The sequence below is a fragment of the Hyaena hyaena genome, unplaced genomic scaffold, assembly GCF_003009895.1.
Source record: "Hyaena hyaena isolate Hyena2069 unplaced genomic scaffold, ASM300989v1 scaffold_778, whole genome shotgun sequence".
Classification (NCBI taxonomy): Eukaryota; Metazoa; Chordata; class Mammalia; order Carnivora; family Hyaenidae; genus Hyaena; species Hyaena hyaena.
This window is the reverse complement of record NW_024081411.1, coordinates 888,995-898,654: the sequence shown is the minus strand read 5'-3', so window position 1 is coordinate 898,654 and position 9,660 is coordinate 888,995.

Genomic DNA, 9,660 nt, shown 5'->3' with positions numbered 1-9,660 from the left:
TCAGAATTCTTTATACCCATGCACTGAGCAGTGGAGGCCCCTAAACTCTGGCCCCTAGTCTGTTAGATCTAAAATCCAGGCAGCTCATGCCAAGAAGGAATTGGAGGGAAAAGCAGGACCCTCTCTTCCTGCCCGTGGTCCTCTTTCCACATGGGAATTCTTGAGGATGGAGCCAACTTGGGTTATCTTTGTGGTTTGGTCTTCCTCACAGCTAGAGTTATCTAGCAGCCTCAGGCGTCATCCCTGAACTTGTCTCAGGGGCCACACATCCCCCCATCCTTTGGTGTTTGGTCAGAGCACTTACCATAAAGGGCAAGGTATCTTCTCTTGGTCAAAAATCCTCAATCTTCCCCTATTCAATACTAAGATCAAGCTGGGTATAACAAAGCCTTCTGACTTTCTATTGCTCAGTAACAAACTATCCCTAGACAGAGTAACTTTAAATAACTAGTATTCTCATGATTCTGGGATTGATGGACTCACTGGGGCAATGAGCCCTCTTGTTTGGCATCCCTCATAAGGCTGCAGCCAGAAGTTGTCCAAAAGCTTTTTCACTCACGTGGCCAGTGCCTGGGTTGGGATGGCTGGAGCAGTTGGGGTCCGTTTAGACATCTCTCCCTTTACATGGCCTCTCTCCATAGCTAGTGTGGGTTTCCTTGTGCCTTGTGGTCACAGTGTACTGTTCACAGGGCTACTGGCTTCCCCAGAAGACAGGAAGAAGAAGCTGCCAATCTCTTAAAGTCTGGGCCTGCAAACTGCCATAAGTGTCACTTCTGCCGTTTTCTGTTGATCAAATCAGTCATAGAGACCATCCACATTTAAAGAGAGGGGACATAGATTCCCATCTTTCAGTGGTATAAGCATTGAAGAATTTGTGGCCATCTTTAATCTGCCAGAAATTTACTGCCCTTTCTATATGAGAGCACTTAACATTCATAAAGAAGGCAACTATGTATCCATTAACGTTTTTCTTTACAGGCCCTGATTACAAGTTTCTTTAACCTTCAGATCACTTCCACCCTTCCCAACACCCATATGAGTCTAAACGGTCGAAGTGATCCTTTAAGACATGACATCAGGACTTGATTCATTATCCAGATATGGCTGTCCCAGTCCAGAGCACAGTGAACTGATCAATATCTCTTTTCTGGGAAACATAATTCTATGTATGCAGCTTAAGACTGAATTCCTTTTTGCTTTTATCAACCATGTTACATTTTTGATCCATATTGAACTACAATGACATTTTTATTATAAAAAGTAATTGCAGCAAATGTATAAAACATGGAACAGCTCAAAGAGGAAAATAAGATTGCCTATATTCTCACCACTGAGAGTTAACTGCTGCTACCTTTGAGTCTTTTTTTCTATTAATATCTGTGTGTGTGTGTGTGTGTGTGTGTGTTTTCAGTAAACTGGTTTTCATCCACTTAGGAAAATGTTCTGGGGATTTCTCCATGTCAGGGAATTCCTTCTATATTATCATCTGTAGTGATGATGACATAACTGTACTTTGTGGTCAAGTGAATCACCTACATCTCTCTTTTTTTAATGAAATGCAGTCAAGCAGTCAAATGAAGGTCTTCTTCATTCTGTACTTGGGTAATTCTTGTTTCTTTGTTTTTTAACTTGTTTTTTTAACTTGTTTTTTTTTTTTTAACTTAAATGCAGGAGTACCTTTTTATTAAAAATTATCTTGTTCCTTTTAGGGTAAATTATTGTAGCCTGTTATGATCTTTTAAGTCTTGATTTCACAATCAATCTCTCCCAGGTTTCTATGATTTTAAAATCAATAATATGAAAATCACTGATATATTATTTTAAATAGGATAGACCCTCATAACATTCCCTTGGTGGCCACTCTGTACATTTCATTACTCCATTGGTCAAACACTCTTTGGCTCTGATAATGAATCAATTTTATCTGTACTATCAGACATATGTGGCTTGTTTCATCTTTTGAAAATAAGAATTTTCGAAAAAAACACCTGCCAACCACTTTACCATTTGGATTAATTATGTCTGTTACATTCCCTTTTATGCCCATATGATCATTTTATTAAAGAAAGGGGATTCGAGGGGTTTAGTGTAACTTGTTCTTTTTGAACCCATGGTATTGCTCTGGAGGAAGAGAAATTCGTCAAATACTAAAATCCAATTCAAATCTCTTAACATTCCTGAATGTACAAGTGGGACCTAAAGGTCTTCATCCTGAGATCTCTCTCAATTTGGGGAGAAAAAATAATTTCTTTCAGGTTAAGTTTTTTATTATTGTTGTTTCTCTTTGTCATATACAATTGCTGATGGTGGGAAAATGGGAGTAATTAGTTCCTTCAAAAATTTTTAATTAAAAAATGAACACATTTTTCTGTGTTCAAAAACCAACGATTTAATTTTCCAAGGATTACATACAACTCATTAGACTGTAAATAATAAAATCCATTTGTAAAAAAAATCCAGATTATTTCCCAGTTCCCCACAGTCCTTCAGAGAGTAACCCCAGTGGCTCAGCACTCTCATCTTTAATTCCTAGAGGCACACTTCACTGTTTCTCAGCTGGGAAAAGCGATTTTGGCTCATGAAAGCAGTGATGAGCTTTTTTCTTTCTTCTCATTTATCTCTGATTTCTTAACCCTGAAAAAAACATTTATTCTACCTTCTCCATGCGAAGATTATTTTTCCTGAAATAATGGAGGCAAAAGAGAAGTGGAGTAGTTGTGCTTTCTATTTGCTATTCTCATTACATCCTGTGCTTCAAGTAATGGATCCATTTCTTTCCTTTCTAAACTACCTGAGAGCTTGTTCATCTTAAGATTCTCCACACTGCCTAATGCAATGCTTTACTTGTTATAGGTATATTAGTTGGAACTCTCTTGGTTGCAAGGGATTTTAACTCAACTCAAACATCCTTATATCAAAAATCATAAAATGTATGTGGATGATCCAACAGATGACAAACTTCATTTATAGCTACATCAAAAGATTCTAATTATGCCATCAGGACCTAGATTCTCTCTATCTCTCCTCAATGCGTTTCTCTCTGATTTCACTCTGAGGCAGTCTCCCTGCACATAAGATCCCAAGGTCTCCATCTTCACAGCTCTGAGCTGTGAGAAAGATGAAATTCCTTTCTTGACTGTTGAAGCAAGTTTCAGGGTTAGCTCTTTTGGACCTGTTTGGTTTGGATTAAGTTGTGTGCCCATTCCTGAGCCAATCAGTCATTGTGGACATGGCCATGTGAGGCTTCTATTGGCCTGAGCTCAGTCACATGATTACCCATAGTACTTGAGATATAATCAGGTCTACCTAAGGGGCAATGGGAGAGAGGAGCACTGGTGCTTCCTCCAGAGGAAAATCTGAGTATCATTATCAGGAGAATTAAGGAAGGATGCTGGATAGGTAAAAAAAAAAAAAAAAAAAAAAAAAAAAAAAAAAAAAAANAAAAAAAAAAAAAAAAAAAAAAAAAAAAAAAAAAAAAAAAAAAAAAAAAAAAAAAAAAAAAAAAACCCACATAATAATGGCAAGTTTTTAATAAATAGTTTTTGAAGAAATTTATTAGTTCCATCATTCTCACTAGCGATTGAGAAAAAGAAACAACAATGACAAAAAACTTAGTCCTAAAAAAATTATTTTTAATCTCCAAACTGAGAGATACCACAGGATGAAGACCTTTAGGTCCAACTGGTATATTCATGAATGATAAAGAATAGGAATTGGGTTTTATTATTTGACCTATTTCTTTTCCTCCAGAACATGTGAGTTTATTTTTCATCTTGTGAATTTCCTGGAGGCAAATGCAACACTTCCTATCATCTGCCCTTTTAAAAAAGGAGATTTCACACTTTACACTAAAATAAAATGTATTATAATAGGACTACTATATACATTAGGAAACAAAGGCTCCTAGGATGTAGTGACCTCGGCAGACTTGAGATCTTAAGGATGGCATCCTGCTAATGCATTGCTGCCCATCTCTCAGTGGTTTGATTCTGCCTTCCTAAAATGCAACCAAGAATAAGAATCTAGAGGCTGGTGCTCTGATGATGAGATGACTTATTTTGAACAGCCAGTATCCAGTCAGAGGAACAGAGCACATGCTAGGTAGTCCAATAGAAGGAATTTCATATGAAGAATAGATTATAAAGGCATTGGGAAAACTCAAGAGCCAAATGGAACCATGAGGCAAACCAGACATTAATAGCAAAAAGCCTCTACAAGCTCTCAGGTGCTGGGAGTAAAGGGTAGAGATGGTGCTATCAGATTCAGAGTGCAGGGGCCATCTAGGAGGAGTTAGAACACCAGGGCCTTCCAGATAGGAACTAGATCTATGAAAAGACTGCCTGATGTGAGCTGGAACCACAAAGGAGTTGCCAACTGAAGCAGAAAGAAGGGGAGAACAACTTTAATTTCTCCCTGTCTTTTGCCCTCTGATCTCCCAACACAATCTCTCATTGGCTAAACCAGAAGCAGCCAGCAAAGAAGTCAGGGAAATGTAGTTTTCAGGGCAAAGGAGAGGAATGTATCTGAGACCAAAATGTCAAATGAGTGACACATTGTTTGTAGCAAGATGTGAAGATTGGGGCTGATTTCATGTGAAAAATTAACAGCTTTCATATTAGTCCTTTTCTTTGTTGCAGTTAAGTGGGTTTGAAGCTTTTCTGCTTTGAAGAAAATGAAACTCCTATTTGCCGATTCTGACCATGAGTCTACCAGACTACAAGGGACCAAAGAGGGCGGGGGGCAGGTAGTAGGAATTTTACAGAGGAAGGAGCTAAAAGAAAATGAAGTGATTCACTGGGGTGTCATATCTAGGAGAAGAAGTGGAGAGACTGGAGATTTCTCTCCAAACTGGAAACGTATGGAGAGAAAGAGAGTACTGTCAATGGTTCCTTAATCAGATGAGTCCTACTTGCTACTTACCATCATTTATGCCGGAGACTAAAGAGCTCTGTTGTATATCTGTACTGTTGGGACCATAGAGTGCCTTACCAAAGGGCCTGAGCCCCAAGCATGGCATGAGATCAACAGAAGACAACCAAGAAGGCAATATTTGGAAGGGTTGGAGTCATTCTGAGTAAACTCAAAGGCAGATCGTAGTATCTGACTCTTCTATTTTTCTGTTGAGGATTCCACTGGATTGGTCCCTCACCTAGGGGTACCATATAGGGTTGCTGCTAGAAGGTATCACCAGATGTTTCTCTCTTTTCCACCCACTCTGTGTGGGCATAGTCACCTAATGGTAAGCCCAAGAAAATAAGGCTCAAAGCTATAGCTCTGAGTACTTAATTTGGGTATAGAGTTTGAACAGTATGCATTTAAGGAGTAGGTGCAGATAATAAGAGAGAACTGAATTGTCTGAATGTCTGTGGTTTTGGGTAGTGAGAACTTGGACAGTGAGGGAATCCTGTATTTCAATATTTTAACAGCTGGCATAACCAAACTGGTGTCTTCTAATTGAATATCAGCCCTGGTCATAATTCTCTCTCCTCCAGGAAGCCTTGGGTCATTATGGCCACCCACAGGCCCTCTTCCAGATCCATGGCTGCTTTGCAAAGACAGATGTGGTGGGGCTCCATACTGAGATTTCAATTTGTGCTTTATGTGCTAGTTATATGCTACAACGTAGGTTCCAAAAACTTGTCCAAGAACATAGAACATAGACAAACTTTTGAACTCCTTTGCCTCAGGAACTTCTGTGTTGCCAGGCTATGGTAGAATTTTCCTTTGCTTCTGAAAGCACAGGCTTTCTGAAAAGGGAATGCTAGGCCAGTTGTGTCTCACTAGGCACAGCCCTGGGCCAAAGTCAGTAGAGATGTGTCTAGTTATAGTCTGAATAGTCGTAGTTAGTGCAGAGTTTTAAGTTTGATTCTTGTTAACTTTTTAAAATTTATATACAAATTCAGATTTCAGGCATTTCCCAGAAATTTGAGTGCTTAGTATTAGCTCCACACTTGGCAGGGCCAGCAATGGCTCTGTCCCCTTTAGAAGGCACATATTTCTGGTTAGCCACCATCTCTGCCCTTCCTTTTTGTCCTCCTGACCCAGACATGAGTGCTTTGCCATTTTGTCATCTTCCTTCTGGCCGGTACCACTCATTTGCATTACATGTTGAGTTTCATAGGTAGTTGAGTTTCTGACTCCTGGGATTTGGGAGTCAGGGCTTGTGGAAGGGAAGCAGAGTTTAGATTCCCTGAGTTTTGGAGAAGACTGGCTTCTCTGGGTTTCATGAGGGGAAGACACTAACTCCCCACATTAGGGCTGTTGTGATGTGGCTACTGGAGACTATGCCCTTGGTCATGGTGTTAGAAGACTTCTGGGCTCAGGCTTGGATCTGTCCCCTCAGGTGACCAGGCTAGTTTAGAACAGGATCACCCAGTTGTAACTGTGAGGACTGAAGACAAGAGGATTTTCCTTTGAAAATTTAAGATTTACAAGAATTCTGGGACTTCTGAACGGCACTTAAAGGAAGGCCCACAGGATTACAGAACTAAATATCTTCTGGTGATATGTGAAAGAGTTCAGAACAGAGTATTGATTAAGAGACAAGACATCGACTGTTATATATTAGCCTTGGGCATGTCTGGCTGTATCTTCATGTCTCCCTGTATTGAGAGCTGGGATGAATCCCATTCTTCTACCTGCAGGGATGGATTTATGTGGTTTGCTTATGTGCTGTCACCAAGGAGCACTTTCTCTTTGTTTTGTCATTGTGTGAAGTTGCATGCCTGAAATGATCTGGTGATAATTTTTCAAAGAGCCCCAAGCACAGAGCTCAGTATTTTTTTTCCTTAACAGCAGATGGTCTAATAGTCTGTCTCCTGTTGCACAGAGAGATACAAAGAAAATTATGGAGCCAACACATATATTTGAGTATCAGCTGATGTTCCTGTGGGATATTGTGGAAACTTGCTAAGTGACTTCCCATATTTTACTTTTCTAGTACGTTCCATATACTAGTCTCAGAGTTCTTTCCCAAGCTCTTGAGACTAATCTGTTCATACTCTTTTACAGTCCATCTCTGGACCCCTATACCTTAATTTAAAACCTGTGTCTTTAATATAGCTTTCTAGACCCTTCCTGCATCACCACCTTCATCCATCCACATCACATGCTCTGCACAACTTCCCCAATATCCCATTCCCTGCTTCTCTCCAGACCTTAGCTCAACCTGCCCCTTCAGCCTGAGGTGTCCTTTTCTTCACCTCTGCTGGTTGAACTCCTGTCAAACTCCCGTTCTATCTTTAAAGCCTACCTTGAATGATGCCTCTCTCTAAAGTCATCTCTAGTAGGTATCACAATACTTTGGATTTCTATCCTAGCACCTTCCCTAAACAACTGTGTGTATGTCTTCCTCTCCCTGATCCCCTTTCCACTGCAGACTGAGAACCATTTAAGAGCAGCAGAGTAGTACCTATGAAGAGAATAGTTAACTATCTTAACTAACTATCTTCTGATAGTTAAGTTACAAAATCAACCTAATGGGCCAGCAAAGTCATATATAGAGACAACTTAAGTGGTCACAATTTTTCCTGCTTCAGAGCATAACTTGATTGAAGCTGTTTTTATTTTTTATTTTTGAGGAGTAGGGGGAGAGGGAAGGAGGAAAGGGCAGAGGAGAGGGAGAGAGAGAGAATCTTAAGCAGTCTCCACGACCAGCATGGATGATATAGGGCTCCATCTTATGACCTTGAGATCATGACTTGAGCTTAAATCAAGAGTTGGGATGCTTAACTGACTCAGCCACCCAGGTGCCCTGAAGCTGTTTTAAAAATAGCATCAAATTGTAATCTGGGGCTGGGAAAATCCATTGTGTTATTATATCTTCCTCTGGGTGATTTACCTCATGAATTAGCATATTTGTTAAAGTTCCGAGAAGTCCTATAGTAATGAATCATTTTATCACTTTGTTAGATCTATTATTTCTTGAATTTATGGGACTCATGTTTTTCATACAACATTGTGAAACATTTTTTCATAGAATACTGTTACTATCTTCTGGACTAAAGAAATGATATGCCCCTCAGAAGGGGAACTGGTCTGTATTGAAGCTGGAAAAAAGAAAAACAGAAGGACAAATGCTGTCAGTGTCTATCCAAGGATATTTGGAGGAGATCTGGGCTGTTCCTGCAGCTGATGGGTTCTTTCCAGGGAGATAACACCATGTGTTCCCTTGACCTGATACCATAGGATTATTTGAGTTGGACAACTTATTTCCCTTATTCTCACTCTGTACTCACCAGACAATCTGGTTATTGTTTAGTTTCCAAAGTAAATTTCTTACATGAAAGAAATAATCTGGCCTGAGGACAGAATATTTAATCCCCTTGCAGTTCTATTATAGTAGTAAATTGGCATTCTGGGGTGTCCATCAGTCCCTTGTGACCTTGATTAGTGACAGTCCACCCCTGAGATAGTGATTTACTCTCTCTGGGATAGAACAAAGTCACATTTCAGAACCTGCAAGACTGTGGATGATATCCTATTGTGATGAAGGACACGTCAATACCTAGCATTTATGAAGCACTATTTCAGTTATCTGTTTCTGTGTAAAAAATATCCACTTAGTAGCTTAAATCTGAAGCAATCATTGTGGTTTTTTTCTGTGGACCAGGAATTTGGGAAGACTTAGCTGAACAGCTCTGGCCTGAACTGTGGTCAGACAGTGACTACAACAGCTGGGGCGGGAGGTGAATGGCATCTCTCTGACTTCATGTAGACTCAGGATCTCTCCATTTGTTCTCTTCAATGAGCTGCTGGGAGCTTCCTCACAATATGGCTTCCCCAGGGCTTCAAAAGCAAGATTCTCAGTAAACAAGATGAAGGTTCTATCAGCTTTTCTGATCTTGCCTCAGAAACCACATCAATGCCACTTATCTGTTATTTGTTACAGGAGAATTACAGGCCCATCCAGATTCAAAGAGGAAATAGATTCCACCTGTTGATGACAAAATGTTTAAAAGCTTGTAGGATGGGGAATAATATGGTTTTCTTTAGAAAATACAACTGGATACAAGGACTTACTATATTAAATGCCTTTGCTAAATCTCTCTCTCTCTCTCCCTCTCTCTCTCTCTCTCACCCCTTATTTGTTTCTCACAACAAATCTATGAGACCATTCTTATCATTCTCCATTTTTACAGGGGTTAAGTAATTTGTCCAGGGAGGGATTTATAGGTGGTTAGTCATAGGGCTGGGTTTTGAAAACCAGTGTGTATTTTAAAACCATACTCTCCACTACCTGGTGAACCAAGGTAAATGTCACCTGGGGAATTTCCTGGAAGTCTGTCAGCCAGTCTTACTAGTGACTCCCAGCTCACTGCGCATGCGAAGTGTGGTGGGAGAATATTTCAAGGTGTTGATCAGAATGCCCTCTTCCTTAAACCATCACATTCCTTTACTTGTGCCCTGGGGGTCTTTCCCTCATGGAAACCCTGCCTACTCCTCACCACCTCAGGTCCAAATAACTACATACGAGTAATCCCTTAATGGGATCAGAAAACAGACCACATTATTAAGTTGTCAGGTTTTTGTTGATGGAAAGTGTCCCAGTGTTACTCATAATGTTGGTATTCTGCCCAGGTCTCCCTGGCTATATTTTCCCTATTTATGTTCCCCATTAGTGTTCTTGAGCTTCCTGTTCTTCTTTTCATAGACCTGCCC